This window comes from Narcine bancroftii, chromosome 1 (genome assembly GCF_036971445.1).
Source record: "Narcine bancroftii isolate sNarBan1 chromosome 1, sNarBan1.hap1, whole genome shotgun sequence".
NCBI lineage: Eukaryota > Metazoa > Chordata > Chondrichthyes > Torpediniformes > Narcinidae > Narcine > Narcine bancroftii.
In genome coordinates, this window is record NC_091469.1 from 201,702,591 (window position 1) to 201,728,755 (window position 26,165).

Here is a 26,165-nt window from a genome sequence, read left to right on the forward strand (position 1 = left end):
ATTATTTGGAAAAGAAACAAAACATTTTTGTCAATCATATTTTAACCCTAGCATGTGACTCAACAAATTTGTCCAAATTTGACTTGAAGCTCTGCAATCTAAAACCCCTTTCACACTTGCAAGTGATCCCAGGAATTAACCGCCAATCAGCCTTTAAAGTGCCTAGTGTGAAAGCAAAATCAGCTCAACACCAACATCAGATGATGTCATTGCACACTGGAGATTGACGGCCTCGTCCCCTAGTACAATCCCCGACGTCTGCAGATGCCAGCATTGCAATCAGGCACGTGTGAAACTAGTAATTGCATTGTGGGATTGAAATGACCAAAGTTTTTGCATGAGTGCAGGAACTTGAAGGAAGAAAAGATTAAAATAAAGGTATAAACTTTGCCTGGGAAAGTTGTAGCGTGGGGGGGGAGCTGAAAGAGAGAGAGAGAGAGATAAATAGCAATAGTGGACAATTTTTAAACAGTGTGGAAAAATTGGTTGCGCTATAGTGCTGTAGGGGAAAAAGCAATGGCAGACCTGACTTCCCAGAATGCTGTGTGGCAGAGAAACCACTCCATCAATGCTCTACGCATACAGCTGGACATACAGTCCCTTCTCTGCTGCATGGAATTCTGGGAGGGGAGGTCCCAAGGTATTTATAAATTGTACGCAATAGTGCTACTAATTTTCCCACGCTATTTAAATTGTACGCGACAGTGCTACCAACTTTCTCACTCTGTTTAAAAATTATCCACTATTGCTATTTATTGTTAGCATTTTCCCACGGTCCCTTATAGGTCGGCACAACAACAGGGGCTGAAGGGCTCATACTGTGCTGTACATAAAGCTTAATTATGTTATAATTTGGCATTATTTGTTCAAAGATCATAATACGTTGTTCAGGATTTAGGGCAGGTCCACCATCACTTGATGCGTCATGATGTCACTGGTAGAAGGCAAAATAGACCTAACCCCAGGGATGGCTCCTTGCAAGTGTGAAAGCGTTCAATGTCCCAGTTAAGAGTGGTCAAGTGTGAAAAGCCAAATCCCCATTCCTATCCCAGGACAATGAATGGCCAAATTAGTGGGATGCAAGTATGAAAGGGGCTTAAAAGAGAGAAACATTTTCTTGTTGAGTGTGGATAAATCTTAACAATTCATTTGGGAATTTAAGGATCAACCAAATCCAATAATTGGCTGCAACATCTCTAACTTTTACAAGCAACATTCTTCAACATTAAATTTTCCAAAATAATTTTGTGGATTTGATATTGAATATCAAGCTTCTCAATGAATCCTCAACACTCTGCAAACATGTGATACATGTAGCAGAAAATCTTTTTTTTTTAAAATATAAATGCATTCTTGCTAAATTGACACTTGAAATGTAGCATTTGATTTGGGTCAGGTTCATCATGACTAAAAATATGAACAAAGTTTGATTTGAAATTCTGTACTTTAAATTGAGAAAAACAATCCCTATTCAGAAATCTACCTTGTTACAAAATATGTGCTTTGTAATGTATAAAAACTGAGCAAATTGGTTTGCAAGCACATAGAAATGGGATGGGTAATATTTAGAGTTTACACATTTCTCTAAAGATACGAAAATTATTTGCTGTATGCTTAAAAACTTTCATATATTTACAATTTTCATCACCTTTGTACTTCACTTACATTATTTTTGCCAAAACAAAATGAATGAATAAATGCAATTCAGTCAGCACAAAATAAACGACAGAATATTTTTGCCTACATTTCACTCAGCCGTGGGCGCATAAAGAACAAAGTAGGCTCTGTATGTGAATTTTTTGTTTTCATAAAATTCATGGATCACTTTCAAGCTTCCTCGTATGTACAGAGATCTCTTATATCCAATCTCAATAAAATAGGATGGTTTTTTTTGCAGCTTTACCTATACCCATATACAAGGATCTCAAAAGCAATTTCAATTGTTGAGTGGAATGCATTTTCAATTTTGAACACCAGTGCAATGACAAAAATCAAACAGAAATTTAAAGAAAATGAAAACTTGATCGCACCAAACCTGCTTTTTAATCATGTCTAAAAAAAATCTAGAACCTAAAAGTTCTGCAAGCAGTTCACTAGTTTCAGAGGTTTTACAAGTTTAATTAGAAGGAACTAAACCATGATGGGGATATAACATAACATAACAATTACAGCACGGAAACAGGCCATTAGGCCCTTCTAGTCCGCACCGAACCAAACACCCCTTTCTAATCCCACCTCCCTGCACAATGCCCATAACCCTCCATCTTCTTCTCATCCATATATCTGTCCAACCTTTTCTTAAATAATACAATTGACTCCGCCGCCACTATTTCTCCCGGAAGCTCATTCCACACAGCTACCACTCTCTGAGTAAAGAAGTTCCCCCTCATGTTACCTCTAAACCTCTGCCCCTTAATTCTTAACTCATGTCCTCTTGTTTTAAACTTTCCTCCTCTTAACGGAAATAGTCTATCCACATCCATTCTGTCTATCCCTTTCATAATCTTAAATACTTCTATCAAATCCCCTCTCAACCTTCTACGCTCCAAAGAATAAAGACCCAATCTGTCCAATCTCTCCCCATACTCCAGATGCTTAAACCAAGGCAACATTCTGGTAAACCTTCTCTGCACTCTCTCCACTCTGTTTATATCCTTCCTATAATTAGGCGACCAGAACTGCACACAGAACTCCAAATTAGGCCGCACCAACGTCTTATACAATCTCAACATCACCTCCCAAAATCCACAGGTTAGATTAAAGATCTGGAGATTGGAATTCAAATCCTATTAAACTGAACACATCAAAATGGAATTAACTTTTAGCTTAGTTAAATAAAAAAAATCTAATGACAAAAAAAAACCACAGTGGATTGCTGCAAGTACAAAAAATATAGATGCTGGAAATGTAAATTGAAGAGACTAGAAATATTCACCAAGTACTGCAGCATATGGAAACAGTTCAGACTTAATATTTCACTCCAAATTCCAGCATCTGCAGCCTCTTGTAGCTCTTTAAAACTTCAATTTGTGACTTTTAGTCTGAACTTGGAAAGGTTAGAAAATGAACATGCTTTAAGTTGCAGAGAAGTGGGAGGAGTGGAGAGAATGGTATCCCTATTAGCACAAACCAAGTGAAAACTCCTTATTTTTTATTCTGCCAAAACCTCATTTGGAACTAATACAAAACAAGCAGCAAAAACATAACCAGGGCAGACGCACAAGATCATAGACCACAAACCCTCCTATTTACTTGATTGACATCAGAAGGTCTATCTCAACCAAGAACCCTGGTTCACCAATATACTAATGCAAGATTTCAGATTTAAGAAATACTGACAGTTTAAATAACTGCATTTTTTTTTGTCTGTAGCTCCACAGTTTATTCCAATACCACACAATTGAGCAAAGGAACTCTAGCTAGATTTCTGCCAGTGCCTCTTAAATAACTTATTGAACTTGATTGAAAATAACAGAGCTTATCCTCTCAATTATTCTTCATGTAAGAAAGCACAAAACTATTGCCTGTCTTTGAAACATGCAATGGACAAATACAAATATTAAAATACAAAATATACATAGCATGCAAGTGTTATATTTGATGACGAGTACTGATGATTGGAATGCTGTTGAAATTTTATTTGGTATTTCCACTGGAATCTCAACCCAGGAATTAACTAGGACAAGAACCCAGTGGAAAAAGAAAACTGTCAGCACGCTGGCATCAAATGACGTCATTCCACGCCAGGGTTTAACCACCTCAACCCCTACTCATATCCCCGGCATCAGCTGAAGCAAGGGACAGCAGAAAGTCACCCATTTCCAGTGGAAGATAGAACACTTCAATCCCCGGAGATGAGTTGTGGCCCAGTGGAAATGACACAAAGGGCTTCCTATCCTGGGGACACTGTACAGACATTTAACTAGGATGCCAGTGAAAAAGGCCTATACAATGAAAGTTTCTCAGCAAAAAAAAAAAAACAAGTGGTACAGAAAAGAGGAAGCATAGATACAAACATTGCCATGATCAATGGGCAGAGAGAGATAACAACAACATTCTCAGTTCCCTGGTTGTGTTTCAGAACATTCTTGGTGTTAACCGGGAATTGCTCATATTGCAATTCAAGGGGAAGAAGAAATAAAAACAATACAGATGCAGTACTGGAGCAAAACAATCCAAAAAACAAAAAGAATTCCACCTGTAGGCAAATTAATCACATCACGGATTTTAACTTACTTAATCATTGAAACAAAGAAACTGCTGTAATGATCTACTCCCAAAAATAAAATCAAGCAAAACTATGAAATATTTATTCCTTCTTACAACATCCAGTAGTTTGGATGTACACAAAACACAGCATCTTATTCAGGTCAGAAATGTACTGGACACGAGTCGCACTTTAATAATGTGAATCAAAATGAATTCATGGTCATTTTTATTGTTCTCTGTGGCTATTACCAATATACATTTGCTGCTACCTTTAAATGTCCAATGTCTAAAAGTGTTAAGCACTTTGTGTTTGTGATAGCTCAGTGCACAACAAAGAAAGTTATCTCTCCTTTCCAGTCATTAAACCTTGCTTTCCTTTGCTTGGCTCCATTATAACAAATCAGGAGAATCAGCAAGATTGTACCTTTCATGGCCTAAATCAGCCCAAAGTGCTTCACTGTCAATGAAGTACCTTTGAAGTGCAAGGAATCGGCAAGAAGCTTTTATGCAATATGATCTGTATATCTGAATAGTAGATAAATCTTTATTTTAACTGATTGGCTCATTTTCTGTACTGTTGAATCAAACCATTGATGTTTTATATTATGACAACTTTTTCTGATCTTTTGCCAAGTCAATCATGTGCACCACTAAACAATAAATGGACATAGAATCAAAGGTGATGAACCTTTTACCTCTAAGTCAAGACGACCATTTTTCAAAGAAACAAGTACAAAATAAATTTATGATGACCATACACATTTCCCTCCCTATGCACTGCAAGATCTTGGATTGGTCTTGTCCTTTGATGGACAAAAAGGCTCCACAATGATAATTTATTGAACTAAAATATTACTTAAGATTCTCAGAAAAACCTCTCAATCAATTTCCCCTACAAAAAGTTTTTTTTTAATCTGGCAGAATCAGAGACAGGCAAACTCATCGCTGTGGGTAAGACTGTCAGAAAAATCAGACACTGCTTAAGCATTTGAACTGATCCTAAATAGCTCAAAAACAAGGCAAGCAGAGTAAACAGATAGGAAATAAAGCTTTTTTCCCCCCCCAAAAAAAAATGCAAGCATTGAAAACACAATATTAATTTAGAAAAATGCAATAAATTTACTGTTATAAAGTGGCAATTGTACAGTAAGACAAACTAATCTCTAAAGTGTTACATTTAGTATTGTTGCTTCTTAATCCTCAAATGAAGTGGCATATATTCAGCACTGAAATGTTACTATAACATTTTTTAAATGTCACTTTAATCAGTGTGTAGAATCACAATCATCTAGCTGCACAAACTATGCTCTACATTTCAATATAAGCCAACAAATATATTTTATAAATCACACTGACCATTTATATTCCAATTTTCCCATACACACCAACATCAGAATACATTGGGAAAATTATACACGCATTTTATTTTATTTTTTTAAGGACAACATCAAGGGAAAGTAGTGTGCAGTAGTGTTCTATAACAATTTAGGATTGATCCTATGTGATGCTGTGCAAAAAGATGCAACCTCAAAAGAATGCTAAAATTATGAAAGAGTTCGATGAGGGAAGAGGTGGAAATCATGTTTCCAATTGCCAGAGAAACAACACTGGTAGGTAGCCATTCTTACAATGATAATTATCAAGAAATTCGTTCAGAAAGTGGAAAAATAAACAAAATGTAGAACTTGCAACCACTTGAAACAGGCTGAAGCAAATAAGCATAAATGAGTTCTGAAAGTATAAAAGAAAAAGAAAGCAAGTTTGGAATGAATTGAGAAACAATTTGTGTGATCAGCATAAGGAATATAGGTCAAATAGCCTGGCTTTATGTAGAATCTTTAGTTAAGATGTGCTTAAGGCAAATATTCCACAAAGTTGAAGTCTCTGTCACCAGAATAGACATCAAAGGGAAGCATAAAATTTAATGTACATATGTTCCCTTAAAGGGAGCTTAACCTTCTGACAGAGGATGGCATTACTACTTTGATTAATAATGCCCTTCCACACATTATTGTTGAATTAGTGAATCAGAATTTTGCCTGCATTAACTCACTCCCTCCCCCCCCCCCCCCCACCCACCCACACAAACACTGTACAAGGCTACAGAATGACCAGATTGGGCAGGCTCAATTCTTATCTTGAAGTGACCTTTCTTAATCTATTCATTTAGTTTGAAGGTTGTTGTGAAGATAAACAAATAGAGCATGCAAAATTATTAATAAACCATACACTTCCATTGAGATCAGACTTGAGTAGCAAATTTCTGGGTGAGCTGGGGTAGAATGTTACAAGTCATCTGTATATTAACAATGGCTTCTGAGCCTGTTAGTGAGGTGAAAAGGGGGCACCGGAGAAGTAGGAGAAAAGGACAAGTACAACGCACGTGGGACACAAGTCAAAACAACCACCTCTTAAATTTTTTAAAGATAGTGAATCACAAAAATTGCTAACAATCAACACAATTTGTCTCTTGCACAAATCAATGACTAATAGACTTAAACACATTCCTTTCAGATAACAAGTTACTTTATGGTTGTGGACCAAATGACAAAATTCTATAAACATTTTTATTCTAAAAATGAACTCCAGGCCCTCCAACTGCTAACTGAAATGACCTAATAAGTCACTCCTTTTATAAACAGCCATGGTGGTAAGGTCACATAGTTAATGGACAAAATTCTTACACAGTCCTGTCTCTGCAATTTAATACATTCTAGGTTTAGTTAAAATGTTACAATACGGTTCACAAATGAAAAGCTTGTTTGCAAACTTATGCACCAGAAATGTACATACATTTGGTGTAACAGAAAGCTAAATATTAGAGGGGAAAATAGACATTATGCTCAATAACGTTGCCCATAAAACTCGGCCACGTTAAGTGTGAACACGGAGGACGGTCTGGCAACATGAAGTGTCACAGAAACGGAGCAGGATTACACCTGGAATGTGAGGCAGGTCCACAGCAGCGATCCCAGAGCACCGAGCTCAGTGTGTGTGTGTGTGTGTGTGTGTGTGTGTGTGTGTGTGATGACGCCGCCGTTGGGTCAGTGTGCCCAGGACACAGACAGGACGGCCGGGCCTGCACTTGGCAACCGCCACTCCGCTTGTCGGCTAGGCCACAGCCTCGGGGCAATGCTCACAATCGGAAGGCCTCATTCAATCCGCTCCCTTCAGCCAACACATCCTCAAACAGAGACTCACCGAACACACTCCCCGCTTCTGTCGCACTCCAGCTCCCACTGGCGTCCTTCCTCACTTCACTTCCACCTTCCGTCTGCGGCTGTCACGGCCGAGACCTGTACGCATGCGCTCTCCGCCTGCTGCATGCTGGGATGTAGGTTCTCTCATTGACCACCGGCTGGAGCGGCCATGAAGGAGGTTGGGTGGTGAATTTTGCCTTCCTCCATACTTCTGAGTCACAACCTGCCTCTTTTCCTTATAAACACAGGAATTAAGAATGAGAATAGACCATTTGCTAACTGGAGCCCAGAGGACCCCAAAACCCAGCAGCAATTGAAAATCACCAAGACAAATGGTTACTTAAACAAGCCATTTTTAATTTTCTTTAAACATAAAAACAGGATCAAACTTGTTGCGTATGCACTTGCACAATGAGGTGTCGGAGACGTGGTGCTTTTCTCACTCGTTAATACCATCAGACTAACATGGTTACCGACGTACAGGTATCATGATGAGCTTATGCACAACATGCTTCCCCCTCCCGTGCAGTAAATGTTGAATGGGCCTCCTCTAACTACCATTACTACATTGGGCCCATGATTACTAGTGAGAATTAGAGTACATGTAATGAGTGATTATAATACAGAAAGGAACAATAATTATGGAACATAGTCCTTAAAGCATTCTGGTGGTCTTTCTCTCTTGGACTGCCTTGGCGTGACATACTGGACCGGTATTTGCTTGGGGCTGTTCTGGGTGGGATCCATAGATAGTCGGGACGATGGCAACTGCCGGCCTTCACTTTTCTCCGGGATTCTACATGTTGGGCTTGTAGAGCGCATCGAAAGAACCAAAGACTTGTTGATCCAATCCAAGGCTTTTATTAACTAAAAGACTGGAGCATGTCACAAGTCGGTCAACCAGTCCAGAACGACCTGGTCTGGCTAGGAGCAATCCTTTTAGAACTGCCAGTAGGTGTGGCTACGCTCTCAGCCAATTACAGTCATCCTACACTACAATCTGTACATCTACACATTGGTGATAGAATCTGTACTATCACAGGGCTGCTTTTCACAGTTACTGGGCTACCCATCTCTACCCCTCCTTCACTCAGCCCAAGGGGTTGGATTGTCATGGCAGGCCATGGCAGGTCTGGTTCTACCTCCTCCAGGTCATGAGGTAGTTCGTGGACTTTAGTGTCGGACAATGGTCGCAATTGGTCAATATGTCGTTTCTACAGTCTGTCTCCCATTAGAACAGAGTATGAGTGTAGTGAACTGAGATTCACTAGAAGTGTGCTGTACTGATGAATGGTCCCGCCTCCTGGATCCTTCCCCAGGGGTCCATATATAACCCTGGTTTCCTGCTTAAACCCAGAACCCCTCTGAAACCTGTACATGAACTGTGGTGGTACACCACCGTCCTACTGCAGGGGGCAACCTCTGTACATGCAGGAGTGTAAGGGGACAGGACAACACCTGGCTGGCTGTCAATCAGTCGGCCTGGGATGGATCAAGCTCCACCCAGTAGGGTGTCAATCACCCTCCGGGATATAAGCCTGCGTCGGTCTCCCGAGGCCTCACACTGAGTTGCTGCAGCCACAGCCAGCCTGGCTCTGTGGAAGTCTTTGTGGATTAAAGCCTGTTGTACAGTCTTTATCTTTGTGTGTGTCTGATTCTGGCTAACAGTGCACCACAATTTAATCCACAAAATTTTCCAACAGCAGCTATGGAAAAACTCCTGTTTGTAGGGAACCTCGAGGTCGACCCACGCCACCCGTAAACTCAGACACGCTTCGAGATCTGGCAGCACGCGGTCGAGGCAATCATCGAGGCATACAAGGGCGACATCCTGGACTCCGATCGGAAGAGGTTGGTCCTACTCCGGTCAAAGCTGTGTCCCCGCGCCTTCCAGGTAACCAAAGGCTGCTCCACGACACTCTCGAGAACTTGTACAATCCCCCCATGAATGTGGTCTGTACAAGGTACCTCCTCAACACCCGAGCTCAGCAACCTCGGGAGACGGCTGAGACTCTTGCAAGAGTTGGCCCGACTATGTCTGGCTGAACCCGGAGTAGGTGCAGAGGAAGTTGAGAGGCTGATCCGGGACGCCTTCATCTGAGGGCTACGCTCGAGGGCCATCCGGCAGAAACTGCTAGAAGACAACATCTATGCCCTAACCAGGACTGTGAAAGTGGTCCAAACCCTTGAAGCTGCAGCCCTGCACGTCAAAGCCTTTGATTCCAGGTTCCCCCATGCTCCCTCATGGCCCTCTCACACTGCAGCTGCAGCCCCAGGCTGAGTGGGGAGGAGAAAGTCGCTGCGGCAGGTGCCCGGCATCCCTGTACGTACTGTGGGTCCTGGTGTGGGTCAGATCGACGATCACGCCAAAACTGCCCAGCTAGGAACCAATACTGTTCCCGATGCGGCAAGGAAGGCCACTTTGCAAAAGTATGCCACTCTAAAACTGCTGGCAGCTCAGCGGCCCTCTATGACCTCCCAACCTCCCCTGCAGACATCCCCACATGCGCGTGCCAGGCGGTGCCTTTGTCCCCACGGTGACTTCCACCTTCCATGACTTCGACCGTGCAACATCCAGCCCTGCCAGTGACTGTCACAGTGTGCACCCTGAGCATCTGCACCAGCCCCTGCCCTTGCTGGTGCCGCTCTCTGAGATCTACAGCGACGTCACTTCTGGCTCATGGCATGACGTCACTTCTGGCTGACGTAACGACGTAATTGCTACCGGCCATGATGATGTCACTCCCCCGGCGCAGCGGACAGGGCTAGGGAAGGAGGCCAGCAATGCAGCAGCCCCCCACGTGCCACCGCCATCTTGGGCCAGGCAGCGCCTGACACAGAGGGCCCCTGACGATGCTGAAAACGACATGGTCAACACGGGTGATGACCAGGCCGCCCTACCGATGCTCCCCACGCCTTCGGGTGCCATCAGCAGCCGCATGCCGCAACCAGCAACCAACGGCAACGTGGTCAACACGAACGATGACCATGCTGCCCTACCGACACTCTCCCTGCCTCCAGAGGCCATCGGCTACCGCACGCTGCACCACACGACCGATGTCGACATGGTCAACACGGGCAATGACCAGACTGCCCTATCTACACTCCCCATCCCTCCAGATAGCGACGACTCTGACTCCAAGACGGTCCTGGCTGCCACCACGCTGACCAGAGACATCCCCCATGACGTCGGGCGCTCAATGATGGACGTGCGAGCCAATGGGCGGGTAACAAAGTGCCTGTTCGACAGTAGCAGCACCGAGAGCTTCATTCACTCGAGCATGGCCCACTCCCTAAGGTTAAAGGTCCACTCCACCACCTGCTCGATCGCCCTCGCCGCCAAGGATAAGACTGTTGGTACCCTCAAGCGCTGCTCGGTCAATCTAACAGTGGAAGGGGAGACTTACACAGGATTCAGGGTCCTGGTCATACCCAAACTCTGCGCACCACTCCTCCTAGGCCTGGATTTCCAATGCCACCTTCAGAGTGTCACTGTTGCCTTCGGGGGGGCCCCAACCTCCACTTACATTGCACAGTACGCCAACCTACCAGCCCTGGACAACCTGCGGCCTCTCCACACAGCGGACTCCCAGTTACAACCCCTTGGGGGAACGGGCTGGTTGAAAAAGAGAATGCCACAATCTGAAAGGCTGTCAAACCTGCCCAGAAGCCAAAAGGCCTTCCAGACTCATACTGGCAGGATCGCGCTCTACTCAGTTCGGTCGCTACTCTGTACTGTGACCAGTGCTACTCCTCATGAGCTTATGTTTACATTTGACAGAAAGTTCTTTAATTCACAGTCCAATCTCACTTCTCATTCCTCCAAGTTCACCAGTATCAGGCAATTTTTATACTGTGCACTGAATTTAACATTTATGAAATTTCACCAGGCTCTGGTGCTTAAAGGTAATTGGTTACTGCTCAGGGATGTTTTTGTTGGTTTCAGAGAGAGATTTGTTGCTCATTGGACACACAAACTGATTCCCTCCGATCAGCCACTTCAGTGTCTTGCCGAAGAAACTTGCCCCATCGGGGTTTTCCAAATGATAACCTCTTCTTCTGCAGGTCACCACAGAGTTCTTTTTGTTTCCCTTATTTCAGGTGAAACACTCTAGCCAACCCATTTCCTCTTGTATGGACCAGAAGGGTTTTCAACAGGCTGAACTCAGAACTCACAACCCATCTTCAAAATGGGGTTTTAACAAGCTTCAAGCTTGCTATGACTGCAGAAAGTCTGTTTGGTCTCTTCTCTCTCTCTCTCTCTCCTTGCAAAACCACATGACCTTCTTAGAACAGCAAACTGCAACCAGACAGATTGCAGCATCTACTCTTCTGAGTAGATTCATCTGTTGCTTTTGAAACAATAATGCATTACTCCACTCAAGTTTGGGTTCTTCTATTTGCACCTCCTTATGAAAACCTCTAGCAAAGCAGTTTTCATTGTCCCTACAAAGGCCCTGGGCCCGGAGTGTCTGGTTTGAGCAAAGCTTTGGCATTTTAAATGAGATCTGTTGTGAAGTGTCTGTGTTTGTTTGTGACCTACACTACCCCCACAATCTCTCTCCTTCAAAAATATATAAAATATGGTATAATTCATCACAAGCCTGTTCTCTATCACTTAATACAAACAAGAACCAGATATTAATTTATGTGATCAGCCACTGAAGGGCAGAGCAGGCTCTAAGGACTAAATGTTCAACAGGACATGGACAGGAGTTGGGCAGAAAAGTTCAACGCAGATAGGTGTGAGGTGATGCATTTTGGTGTCAAACTTGAAGGCAGAATAAACAGTTAATGGTAGGTAGGATACTTAACCATGTGGAAGAATAGAGGAGTGTGGGTCCAATCCATAGATCTCTTAAGGTCACTGCACAGGCTGATGGGACAGTTAAGAAAGCCTATTGTATGCTGCTGGGCTTCATTAATCGAGAGATTGAGTTCAGTAGTCATTAGGTAATGTGGCAGCTCCATAAATCTCTGGTGAGACCACACTTAGAATATTGTGTTCAGTTCTGGTCACCTCACTACAGGAATGATATGGAAGCTCTGGAGATGGCTGCAGAGGAGATTTACCAGGATGGTGCCTGGTTTGGAAAATTCATTTTATGAGCCAAGGTTAGCAGAAACTTTTCTCTTTGGAGTGAAGTAGGAATGAGAAGTGACTTAAAGGTCGACAAGATTATGAGAGACATAGAGAAGAGACACAGTCAGCACCTTTTACCCAGGGCGGGAGAAGCAAACACCAGAGGACATCTGTATAAATTAAAGGAAGGGATGTTTAGGGGAGACATCAGGAGTGAGTTTTTTACTCAGAGAGTTGTGGGTGCCTGTAATGCATTGCTGGGGTAGTTGTAGAGGCTGGAACAATAGGGGCATTTAAGAGATTCTTAGACAGGCACATGAATGAAAGAAAAATAGAGGGATTATGAGATAGAGGATTTTGGGTTTTTTGGTAGGTATATATGGATTAGCACAACATAGTTGGCAGAAGGGCCTGTACTGTGCTTGATGTTCGACGTCCTTCTATTCCCACTTTTGATATTTTTAGCTCTTCTCTCAATCATTAATCTGAAACATTAACTATTTTCATCCCTCCATAGAAGCTGTCAGATTTGCTGAGTATTACAGTTTGTTCCCCAGTCCTTCCTGTGTTCACAGTCTACTGAATGTCTCTATAGTGCTTTGGGGAACCAGATGCTTGCCAAGAAACAGGGTCTCATTGGCTTGCTGGCTAGACTGAGCAATGGCTGCCTCACTCAGGCTCAGAGCAACCCATAAGGAGATCTGTTTTTTGCCCAAATTCCTCCTCATCAAGTGTCCACATTGATGTTAACCCTTCACACCAACGGTACCTATGACATGTACACCCAACACTGCTCCACCATCAATTATTCCTTTTTTTCAGAAATTGATCGTGTCTGCTCCAATTATATCACACAAACATTAATTCGTGGCTTCATACACTTTCAATTTCTCCTACTCTATATTCAAAATCTCTTCCACTTAATCTCTTTCTCTATCATGTTCCTCATTCACTGGAAACCGTCCATAATTTCCCTGTGTTGCTGGTATGGACGGGAAGCAGAAATGGAGATTGGATAGGAAAATAGGAGGGCAAATATAAGTAAACATAGACCCATAATTCAAGTTGTACCAAGACCCGACAGTCAACAATTTAGTTTGCATTTTAAGTGTATATTGTAGAACTTAAAGAAAGCAAATCCCTCTCCTGGATAATGGCAGGTAGAAGCTATTCTTGAATCTGGTGGTGTGTGTGGTCTCACACTTGTGAATCTTCTTCCTGACAGGAAGGGGTGGGGATGAAGAGAGTGTGGCCGGGGTGGAATGATTCTGTTCATATGTGGCTATTTTCCTATCTAGAGAACGATGCCTCATACGGCAGGTTGTTGTTCATTGACTTCAGCCGACGTTCAAGACAATCATACCTCAGAGGCTGGTAGATAAACTGTCCTTGCTGGGACTATCACTCAGTATCCCTCTCTTAATTGAAAGACTACAGTCTGTCTGGGTTGGCAGTAAGACCTCAAGCCTCATCACACTGAGCACAGGCACACCTCAGGTCTGCATGCTCAGCCTGCTACTGTTCATGCTGTTCACTCACAATTGAACTGCCAGCTTCAGCTCCAGCAGAGTCATGAAGTTTGGAGATTTCACAATGGTAGTTGGCCTCATTGGCAACAATGATGAGTTGGCTTACACAGAGGAGAGGAGGTTGAAAGGCTTGTAGAGTGGTGCAAGAGCAACAACTTGAATTTCAATGTGGACAAGGTAAAGGAGATGATTGTGGATGTCAGGAGGATAAAGGACCACTCCCCATTACATATCAATGGCTCCGTCACAGAGAGAGTGGGGAGCACAAAGCTCCTTGGCCTCTATTTAAAGGACAACCTGTCCTGGACTCACAACTCCTGCTCATTAGTCAGGAAGACACAGCAGCACCTACACTTCCTAAGGAGGTTGAGGAGGGCAAGGCTACTGGCCACCATCCTAATAACATTCTACAGGAGCACAATACAGAGTGTCCTGGCTGGCTGCATTAGAGTGTGGTATGGTAGCTGCAAAGAATCAGATCAGAGGTTAGTACAGAGGGTGATTAAAACTGCTGAGAAGATCACTGAGGTCTCACTTCCCTCTACTGACGATATCAACAGGGAGCAGTGCTTAAAGAAGGCTCAGAGAATCATCGCGGGCCCTTCCCATCCTGGCTGCAGTATCTTTAAGACCCTACCTTCAAGGAAAAGGTACAGGAGCATAAAAACCTGGATCCTGCAGGAAGTAAAACTGCTGAACAAGTTTAGAAACATAAATTATTTTTAGACGTGTTTATCTTGGATCGCTATCTATGAAGTCTTTTGTGTGTAGGATGTACTGTGTGTCTGAGTGTGCATTATGGTTTGGAGATATGCTGTTTCATTGGGTTGTATATGTTGCTGTACAATCAGATGACAATAAATTTGAATTTGAGTTGATGGAGTGAAAATAACTATGACAATAATAGAACAAGATAAAAATTGAAAGTTCCTACCCTCTCCCAAGGCTGGGCAATGTCGTTCAATGACTTGCTTGTCTTTCAAAAGACATTTTTTTCACTTTACAAATTATTGCGTCTTGGAATGGGGAGACATATGAATAATCAATGAACAACAAACAGAAGTAAAAAACTTGACTGATTGATACATGTTCCTATACTGAAAACACTGAGACAAACTGCATTTATAACAGCCTAGCAAGATCAGGATTAACCAAAAATTGAATTTCAAACTTTTATATTCAGTGATGGCCTGAACACATATTGCACTCAGGTATAGATGATTAGTAAATCAGAAGTCCTTGGGATTTTTAAAAAAATTGCCAGTAGAGGGACAAAATAGGTTAAGTCACAGGAGAAAACCACAGTGAATGATTTTATTTTGCTTATAGTGTTTCACAGTGTTTGAAACTGATTTGGTACAGGTATTGTTCTGCAAAGGGTTAACCCTGTATCCTTTAGACCGTCATGCACATCTAGAATTTCATTGCATTGTACACCAACTTTGAAGTGGCTGTGATGGGAATGAGATTGTACATCCTTCTGGAATGTACATTTGCCAATAATTTTTGTGGATATCAGAACTCTGAGTTCTACAGGTTTTTCCCAGGGTATATATGAAGACAAATTCCAATGCTTCTGGACATGGGGCCTCTCGTTCTCAAAATCTGTTGGCATTCCACTGCAAGGAGTTGTGCAAAACCAAATGTTCGAATCTAGATTTTTTAAAAATTCCAAAACTAAACTTTATTCAGAATATATACAGTAAATACACTTGAAGAATGTTATTGTCTGTAATCATTGTGCCAGTATTTCAAAACATCCTCCTAGAATGCACTAATGCCACCCGTCTCCTTAAACAGGCAAATTGAGGCTCTTTGGGAAAGGCCACAGTGTGAGGCCCTCTCACTTTTGCACACAGTGGGAATAACAAAATTCCATGGTCTAGTTATAGGATATAATTAATTTAAAAAATAAGGATATACCAGTATAATATTAATCTTGTATGCAAGCAGAATTATCTATTTTGATATTTAAATATATTGTACTGCATAATTGCATAATTTAGGAATAAAGTACATTTTTAAATAAAAAATACAAGCCTGCTTGCAATCATCTTATAGATATTTCCTTGCTTGTTTTATTTGATATTAGACATCCCATTTAACATAATCCCATTCCATATCTCTGACAACTCTCAGGAAACTCATGGATTTGCTTAACTGATCTGATTTTTAATTCTAACCATTGTTCCAGCCCTACAAATCTACAGTAGTTATATTTGTTAATTTTTGGGTTTCTTAAAATGGGGAAACTTCTGCCTTATTTCTTCTTTGTAGCATTCAATCTCTGCTTTAAGATGAAACATATTATGTCTGCCAAATCCAACTTGGCATCAGAGAGCAGAGACTCTTCAATCAGATTATTTTTTACGAACAATTCAACAGAAAATCAAATTGACAGATCTGGAAACAAAATGTGATGATCCCAATCAAGCTCTGGTTCATTAACAATGCCAAATGAACTATTTTGCCATCTGAACATAATTTGTGAACACAGCTGACTGTACAATACGTGAATAGACATATTGTCTGTCTAGAAATATAATTCTCTCCATCTGATAACCACTTCTTTTTTAATATTTTATTTAAAATGTTTCCATGCATCTAATTAATAAACAATTAATATATAACTATAAAAAATTTTGCGCTTGGCATAGTCTTTTTTTATATTTTATTTTTTTATTTTCCATCAATAAAAAATAAAAAACATTACACATTTCTTCAATATATACAAATATCCACCAACTAATTACAAACATGCGATGCTTTCCCCTTCCTTCCTCCCAACCCCCACCCCTATAAAGAAAAACCCTGAAAGGAAAAATTTAAACCAACTACTGGTCCTGCGCTGTGTGATCAGATTGGCCACAGCATTAAAAAAAAACCTAGATGCAATGTTAGTGCTTCCAAAGGACATCTGGAGAAGCAGTACAGCCACTCCCTTATATAATTGTTTTATAAATCAATCTATCGATATTTCATTGGGGTGTGGCTATAATTGCACTCCCATGTACGTAAAATATGGTTGCCATATTCTGATGAAGGTGTGTCGGTTTCTTAGATTATACGTGATTTTTTTTTCCATAGAAATAAACTATAGAGCTCTGTAGTCCAACTGATAAGGAGAGGGGAGTCAGACTTTCAGATCATCACTATACATTTTTTTGCCGTGGACAAAGCAACTAATATGAATTGAATTTGGAATTTAGATAAGGTATACCTTATCGCTAGGCATAGTCTTGCATAATCTTGCATCATTGTGCATTAGGCATAGTCTTATTCAATTCAAAGTGCTACATTGTATACATTTCTCCAAAGTCAAATTTGCTCAAATTTATTCTGATATTATGTTTTGGACGCCCTAATTTGCAAAAATATTGGGCCAACATTTTTCAAACTTTTTCAATCATATTTAGGATCACTTTAGATCCATATCCAGTAATTTCACTATTTGGTTTTTCTAAAGATATAAATATTATTTTATCTTTTAATCAAAGTCCGGTTCTAGCATTCTCCACTTTATTAGCAAGAAGAGAAATTCTGTTAAAACAGAAAGATAAGCTCCCACCTCCACATCATCAATGGCTGTTAGATATTATGTCCTTTTTAAATCTGGAGAAAATTAGGCATAATATCACGAAAATCAAGATTTAGAACATAGGAACATAGGAAGTAGGAACAGGAGTAGGCCAAAAATGGCCCATCGAGCCTGCTCCGCCATTCAATATGATCATGGCTGATCTAATTTATGACCTAACTCCACCTACCTGCCTTCTCCTTATATCCCCTAATTCCTCTATCATGTAATAATTTATCTAACCGAATTTTAAATATGTTTAATGAGGCAGCCTCAACCACTTCCCTGGTTAGAGAATTCCAAACATTCACTACTCTCTGGGAAAAACTATTTTTCCTCATCTCTGTCCTAAATCTACTCCCCTGAATCTTAAGACTGTGTCCTCTCATTTTAGTTTCCCCAGCCAGCTCAAAAAACCTTCCTACATCTATCCTATCCATACCCTTCATAATCTTATATGTTTCTATAAGATCTCCTCTCATTCTTCTGAACTCGAGTGAATACAATCCTAGATGATTTAATCTTTCATCATAAGTCAACCCCTTCATCCCAGGGATCAACCTAGTAAACCTCTTCTGGACTGTCTCCAAAGCCAGTATATCCTTCCTCAAATCTAGAGACCAAAACTGGACACAGTACTCCAGGTGCGGTCTCACCAGTACCTTATACAGTTGTAACATTACCTCCCTATTCCTGAATTCAATTCCTCTAGCGATGAAGGCCAACATTCCATTTGCCTTCTTAATAACCTGCTGCACCTGCAACCTAACTTTTTGCGATTCATGCACAAGCACTCACAAGTCCCTCTGCACAACAGCATGCTGTAGTTTTTCACCCTTTAAATAATATTCAGCTCTTTTATTTTTCTTGCCAAAGTGGATAACCTCACACTTACTAACATTGTACTCCATCTGCCAGACCTTTGCCCACTCATCCAGCTTAACTATATCCCTCTGCAGACTCTCCACATCCTCATTACAATTTGCTCTTCCACTCAATTTGATGTCATCCGCAAACTTGGCTACACCACATTTTGTCCCCTCCTCCAAGTCATCAATGTAAATGATGAACAGTTGTGGGCCTAACACTGACCCCTGCGGCACCCCACTTACCACTCTCTGCCAACCTGAAAACTCCCATTTATCCCGACTCTCTGCCTCCTGTCAGACAACCAATTTTCAATCCAGGCCAATATATTTCCCCGGACTCCACTTTCCTGTAACTTACTGATAGGTCTCTTGTGCGGCACCTTATCAAACGCTTTCTGGAAATCCAAATATACAACATCAACCTGTTCCCCTCTATCCACCGCACCCATTATATCCTCAAAGAATCCTAACAAGTTTGTCAAACAAGATCTTCCCTTTCTAAAACCATGCTGCGTCTGCCTGATTGAACCCTTACATTCCATTAGTTTCACTATTTCATCTTTAATGACGGCTTCAAGCATTTTTCCAACTACAGACGTCAAGCTAATTGGCCGATAATTTCCAGTCTTCTGCCTACATCCCTTCTTAAAAAGTGGCGTGACATTTGCTGTCTTCCAGTCTGCCGGGATATGCCCAGAATCCAAGAAATTTTGGTATATCACCACCAATGCATCAACTATAACTTCTGCCATTTCCTTCAGAACCCTTGGATGCATATCATCAGGACCAGGTGATTTGTCTGGCTTTAGTCCCATTAGTTTCTCCATCACTACTTCCTTTGTAACAACTATTTTATCAAAGCCCTCCCCAACATTCGCATCCTTAACTCCGCACTTGGGCATGCTGGACATGTCTTCCACCGTGAAGACTGACACAAAATATTTGTTTAATGCCTCGGACATTTCCTCATTTTTTTGCTACCAGTTTTCCTTTCTCATCCTCCAAGGGTCCTATGTTAACTCTGGCCAACCTATTCCGTTTTATATATTTATAAAATTTTTGCTTTCTGTTTTTATATTTTGTGCCAATTTACTTTCATAATCCTTTTTTCCATTTCTTATTACCCACTTTGTAACCCCTTGTTGTCTCTTAAAGTTTTCCCAATCTTCCAGTTTCCCACTGCTCTTTGCAGCTTTGTAAACCTGCGCCTTCAATTTTATACTCTCCTTTATTTCCTTTGTTAACCACGGTTGATTTTTCCCTCCCTTGCTGCCCTTTTTCCTGACCGGAATATATTTTTGTTGAGCATTACAAAATATTTCTTTGAAAATCTTCCACTCTTCCTCAACTGTTTCATCAATTAGCCTGTGCTCCCAGTCCACTCTGCCCAATTCCTCCCTCATCCCATGGTAGTCACCCCTGTCTAAGCATAATATATTAGTCATCTGAATGAGAAATTCAGTCATACTATGATCGCTATTTCCCAGATGGTCTCTGACTATTACATCATTTACTCTACTGTAATGGAGGATTAAAACCATGTGCTCAGATGCTTGTTTGCTTATGTGAAACTGACGACACTCGGGCCACACTCAGGTCACCTTACTTTCAGAATTAGCAGATGTAGTTAAACTCAGCCATGGGGATTTATCTGAAGATACACTTTGAAATGGAATTCCACTGTGAGGCCCAGGGAAAGCAGTTGTCAAATACGACACTCTGAAATTGATGAATTGGTCACAACCTGTCTTGCTCAAGAAGTTTTAATGAGTCTTTGCAAGAAGTTTTAATGAGTCTTTGTATCTACGAGATAAACCAGGAAATCATAGCATCCTGGTTCCATAATAATCAATCTTCTAAATTGTAGAATAGTATGCTCAGCTTTGATTTTGACTGACAAATGTTAGAAGGAGTAGGCGCATGACTAATTGTTCTTTCCTAAATGTAGGATAGCATACCATTGCAAAGCCTTAGAAGTTTCAATAAGTCTTTGTATCTACGAGATAAACCAGGATATCATAGCATCCTGGTTCCATAATAATTAATCTTCTAAATTGTAGAATAGTATGCTCAGCTTTGATTTTGACTGACAAATGTTAGAGGGAGTGGGTGCATGATTAATTGTTTTTGGGGTATATAAGCCTGTGGTCCTGCTGCTGAAGTTGAGACTCTCCGAGGGATGGGAACATCCCTTGTCAAGAAGGAAGAACAGCCAGAGTCTGAGCAGGGAGGTGAAGAAGCTGCTACCGGCGCCCCGGCAACCTACTACAAGTGTGCCTTCATTGCCTCGCTTCGGCAGTTGGGACCAGTCCAGGCGTTGTTAAGTATGATTAGGCAGGGCTTGCATATTGTAGTTTGAAACCTGCTTTGAATTTGTAATAAACATTTGTGCTGCTCTCGGTGTGTGTCTCTGTTTTCTTTCTGTAGTTCAAACACTGTGACCAATCTAAAACGAACAAAGTGAGAGGTACAAGTTTACCCAAGACATCTACCTATCTCATTGCACAACACTAGATCCAGGAGAGAATTTTCTCTTGTGGGTTCCTTAACATGCTGCTCAAGAAAGCTATCGCAGATGCATTCTATGAAGTCCTCTTCCAGACTCCCACGACCAACTTGATTTTCCCAATCTATGTGGAAGTTAAAGTCTCCCATGACTATTGCAGTATCATCATTACATGCCTCACTTATCTCTCTATTTATTTCCTGTGCCACTAAACTATTGTTATTTGGTGGGTGATAGATAACACCCACCAATAATTTTTTTCCTGTTATTCTTTATCTCTACCCAAATGGACTCAACATTATGCTCTTTAGATCTTATATCATTCCTCACTACTGCCTGGAGCTCATCTTTGATTAAGAGTGCAACTCCACCTCCTTTACCATCCTGTCTATCTCTTTGCACCACCTGATTCCCTTGAAAGTTTAATTCCCATTTAGGGTCACCTTGTAGCCATGTTTCCGTGATGGCTACCAAATCATAGGCATGGGTACTGATTTGCGCCTCAAGTTCACTAACCTTATTTCTAATACTGTGGGCATTCAGATAAAGTGCCCTTATGCTCTTTGTCCTTTTAATATCTAGTGACTTCTGTAACCTTTTTTGATTTTTCTGCCCACTATTTTTTTTTGTAATTTTCTTAACACTATCATTGACCCGAAAACTCACTGCACCATCTGATTTTTTACTTTCTTCTCCCAACATTACTTTTCCTATTTTACTTTTCCTGGCCATTACTTTATCTTCCCTAACCTTTTCCCTATCACTCTGGTTCCCATACACCTACCAAATTAGTTTAAACCTTGCCCCACTGCTGTACCATACTTGCCAAAATGTTGACACCTTTTGGATTTAGGTGCAACCCGTCCCTCTTGTAAAGATCATGCCTTCCCCAAAAGAGATCCCAATGATCCAAGAAGCCAAATCCTTGCCTTGTACACCAGCACCTCAGCCACACGTTCATTTTCCTTATCCTTACATTCTTTTCATCACTTGCATTTGGAACAGATAGTAATCACGAGATCACCATCCTAGCGTTCCTGTCTTTCAGATTTCGTCCCAGCTCACTGTAATCCCTTTTCATTACCTCCTCCCTTTCCTTGTCAATGTTGTTTGTACCCACATGTACCAAGACATCAGGTTGCTCTCCCTCTCCTCTCAGAATATTTTGGACCCGATTTGTGATATCTCGTACCCTTGCACCAGGGAGGCAGCACACCCTGCAGGTATACTTATCTGGCTCACAGAACCTCCTGTCTGTACCCCTGACAATGGAGTCCCCAATAACTACTGCATTTCTCCTTTTCCTTTTCTTTTGCACCACTCTGCCAGGCTCATTGCCATTGACCTGGTGCCCGTGGCCATCTTCTGTCCGGTCATCTCCCTCAACAGAATCCAACACAACATAACTGTTGCTGAGTGGGATAGTCACTGGTGTGCTCTCCATTTTTCTTGTTTTTTTCTTTCCCCCCCGATGGTTTCCCACTTACCTGACATGGGTTCTGCAGTATTTATCGCCCTGAAAGTTGAGTTGATTAATTCCTCACTCTCCCTTACAAGCCGCAGGTCATTAATCTGCAACTCCATATCCCTTTTGATAATACTTGGGGCCCATTTATAACTCATTTCCATTATTTGACTAATCAGGTGCAATGATGAATATCACTGGGCGTGTTTGTTTGGATCCCCTGAGACTGCGTATTTGGATTTAATACTACACACAATATGAATTCTAACCTTGTTTGCTATGGATTTGATTTTTTTTCTTTTTCTTCACATTTTTTCTTATTTATCCCTTACAATGTTGTATGTATTACTATTTATTGGATTTAGAATTAAGTAGTATTGCTACTGTACTATATGTTAATATTTGTCAATCTGCAAAGGTTTCACTGCAATTGATTTACTGCTTTTTTGTCTGTTTTTCAGATAAAACTCAATAAAAATAATTTTAAAAGAAAATAATAAAAAATTTTAAATTGCAAAAATTACATGATGGCTATAAGCCCTCCCCCTCCCTCACACCCTCCCCAAAAATTAACCACCCCCCCAAAGAAGTTTATATATAAGAAAATAATAATATATAGTAACATAAAAGAAAAGAAAAAGAAAAAACTTGAGGGATTGCTCGGAGGTTCGCAATCCAACACACAGGATTCCATTAGAGTTTCTTTATAGTTTAGAGAAGATTAACACAGGTCTCAAGGAGAAGGAAGAACACTACTACATATTTATACATAAAAGTTTCAAAAATATACCATATTTATTTCTCAAATTATATGTAATTTTCTCCAAGGGAATACAACTTTGAATTTCTGCATTCCATCTTCCCATACCCAAGTGTGAATCTAATTTCCAAGTAACCAGCAATATATTTTCTTGCCACAACTAATGCAATTTTAACAAATTTCAATTGGTATGCTGATAGTTTTAATTTAATTTAGGTCTTGTTACTTCTACATTCCCCAATAAAAATACATCTGGGTTTTGTGGAGATACAATACCTGTAACCTGTTCTAAAAAATGCCCTAAGTCCACCCAAAAAGGTTTTACTTTGGGATATGACCAAGTTAGGTGCAAGAAAGTTCCCATCTCCTCACCACACCTAAAACATTGATCTAATAAATCTGATTTCATTCTATTCAATTTTTGTGATGTAAGGTATAACTGATGTAAAAAATTATATTGAACTAGTCTATATCTTACATTAATAGTATTGGTCATACTGTCTCGACAGAGATCTTGACCATCTTTGCTCATCAAATATAATATTCAAATCCAACTCCCACCTGTCTAGATTTATGAACTCCATGTTTAGGACTTCCAGTTTGTTATAAAAGGTACATTGCAGAAGTAAATGTCTTAACATTTCTCCTCCTCATGAGATTTTCCACCTCCAAGTAGATAACAACATAGCTGGCCTAACTTTTCCCTTAAATATCTACTCAATTGAAAATATCAAAAGATAGGGTTATTACATATTCCATATTTATTTTTTAATTATTCAAATTACATTATTTGGCCTTGTTCATAATAGTCCTCAATATTTTTAATCCCTTTACAAAACCAAGTATTTAAAAATTGGTTATCCTTTGAAAAAGGTATAAGACAATTTTGAAACAGAGGGATCTTAGGTCATAAACCTCCTTTTGTTCCAGTTTTGTCATTTATCCTATTCCAAACATTAATCAAATCAAATGTTTCTACAATGGTGTTTCTTTAACACCAACTATTAATTTTGAATCCAATTTATATGTAAATTCCTCTGCTAATCTCTCTCCTGCTTTATCTATTTCTATTTTAACCCTTGCCAGCTTTTCTTCAAAAAAAGAAAAAAATCTCATTTGGGCTATTCGATAATCATTCTTAAAATTAGGAAGATATAGGCCTCCCAATTCATGTTTCCACGTTAATCTTTCTATTGAGACTCTTGACATTTTACCTTTCCAAAGAAATTTCCTTACATTATAGTGGCCCGCTACCCAGGAGGTAACCCAATACACAAAATGGTGGATGAACACGGTGATCTCACAAAGCCCATGCTGGCTAATGGCCTTTCTTCCCAGATGACAGCCTGCACAATGGGAAACAGCAAACATTGACATCACTTCCGCCACCAATGGCAGAAAAACCAAGCCTAGTAGTGGGAAGCTGGGCCTATATAAGCAAGGGCAGGGAGAGCAATAAAAGCAGTCTTGACTACAGTCACATTGAGTGTGTTCCCTTCCACTCTCTGTAGCGCTCGCTACATTGGTGACACCTGGTCCAAATGGCATTTGGACCCAAAGATGACCGATCAGTCAATGCTCCATGCAGTTTCCTTGAAGCTGTCAACCTTCTGGACACACAATCACTGGTGTGGTTCAAACAGGCCAAAGCCCAGTTCTGGCTCTGACAGATCTCTGCCGACAACATGAAGTACTACTACGTGGTGAGCTCACTTGACCGGGACACAGCAGCAAGGGTCATTGATTTCCTGCAGCAGCCTGAGAATAGGACAAACATGAAGCCCTCAAAGAGCTTTTAACCCGCTCTTTCAGGCTCTCATGGCAAGCGCACCACCTGACTGCTGTGCATAGACAGCCTGGGGGGAGGATCCCTTCTGCCCTCATGAGTGACATGCTGGCTTTGGCTGAGGGGCACAAGCCTTGCCTGCTCTTTGAGCAGGTTTTTCTGGAACAGCTACCCAAGGATATCCAACTGCTGCTCACCAACAAGGACTTCAGCTTGGGTGATGTGCTCTGAAGAGCGGCCTTCCTCTCAAGAAACTCAACCTCACGAAGGAGGAGTTTAAAAAGATGAAGGAGCTTGGGATCGTATGGTGTTCCGACAGTCCCTGGGTCTCCCCCTTGTTCATGGTATTGAAGGCAGCCAGGAGGTGGAGGGCATATGGAAACTACCACCGCCTCAATGAGGCCGCCACACCGGACAGGTATCCTGTGTCACATATATAGGATTTCACATTGAACCTACAGGGGGTGCGGATATTCTCGAAGATTGACCTCATCTGGGGCTATCATCATATTCCAGTCCACCCTGATGACATCACTAAAACTGCTATCATCACCCCCTTTGGGCTGTTTGAGTTCCTAAGAATGCCTTTCAGGCTAAAAATGCAACTCAGAACTTCCACAGGCTGATGGACGCAGTGGGCCTGGACCTCAGGTTTGCATTCATTTATCTGGACGATATCCTGATAGCCAGCTGCAATCACAAGGAACATGCTGCCCATCTAAGACAATTGTGCACTTGCCGGAGTGACTTTGGCTAGAGACAATAGATTTCCTGGGCCACAGAATTAACAAACACAGGTCAACACCCCTGCCTGAAAAGGTAGAGGATGTCAGGTGCTTTACCAAACCCTACATGGTGAAGAGCCTCCAGGAATTCACAGGTATGATTAATTTCTATCGCCGCTTCATTCCAGCGGCTGCCTGCAACATGCGCCCCCTGTTCGCATTAATGGTGGGGAAGAAAAAGCGAGGTCACCTGGGATAGGGAAGCATCAGAGGCATTTCAGAAGGCAAAAGATGTACTGGCCAATGCCACGCTTCTGGTACACTCCAGGACAGATGCCCTGACCGCCCTCACAGAAGATGTTTCCAACACAGTGGTAAGGGGTATACTCGAACAGTTGAGTGAGGGGCAGTGGATATGGCTTTAGCAGACACCTCCAGCCACCTGAACTTCAATCG

At 41.3% G+C, this 26,165-nt stretch overlaps 1 protein-coding gene across 14 annotated transcripts in view; it reads right to left on the reverse strand.

The window, feature by feature from the left end:
- Positions 1 to 7,518, reverse strand: part of gapvd1 (GTPase activating protein and VPS9 domains 1) — a 191,598-nt gene extending 184,080 nt beyond the window's left edge. For 7 of the 14 annotated variants that reach the window (XM_069888263.1, XM_069888256.1, XM_069888266.1 and 4 more), the window contains exon 1: positions 7,411 to 7,518. The gene's annotated coding sequence lies outside the window, so the exon portion shown is untranslated. Of the gene's footprint in view, positions 1 to 7,148; positions 7,167 to 7,410 lie in introns of those variants that run through there. The other 7 variants (XM_069888296.1, XM_069888287.1, XM_069888277.1 and 4 more) reach the window with 2 other exon arrangements.
- Positions 7,519 to 26,165: the final 18,647 nt, after the last annotated feature.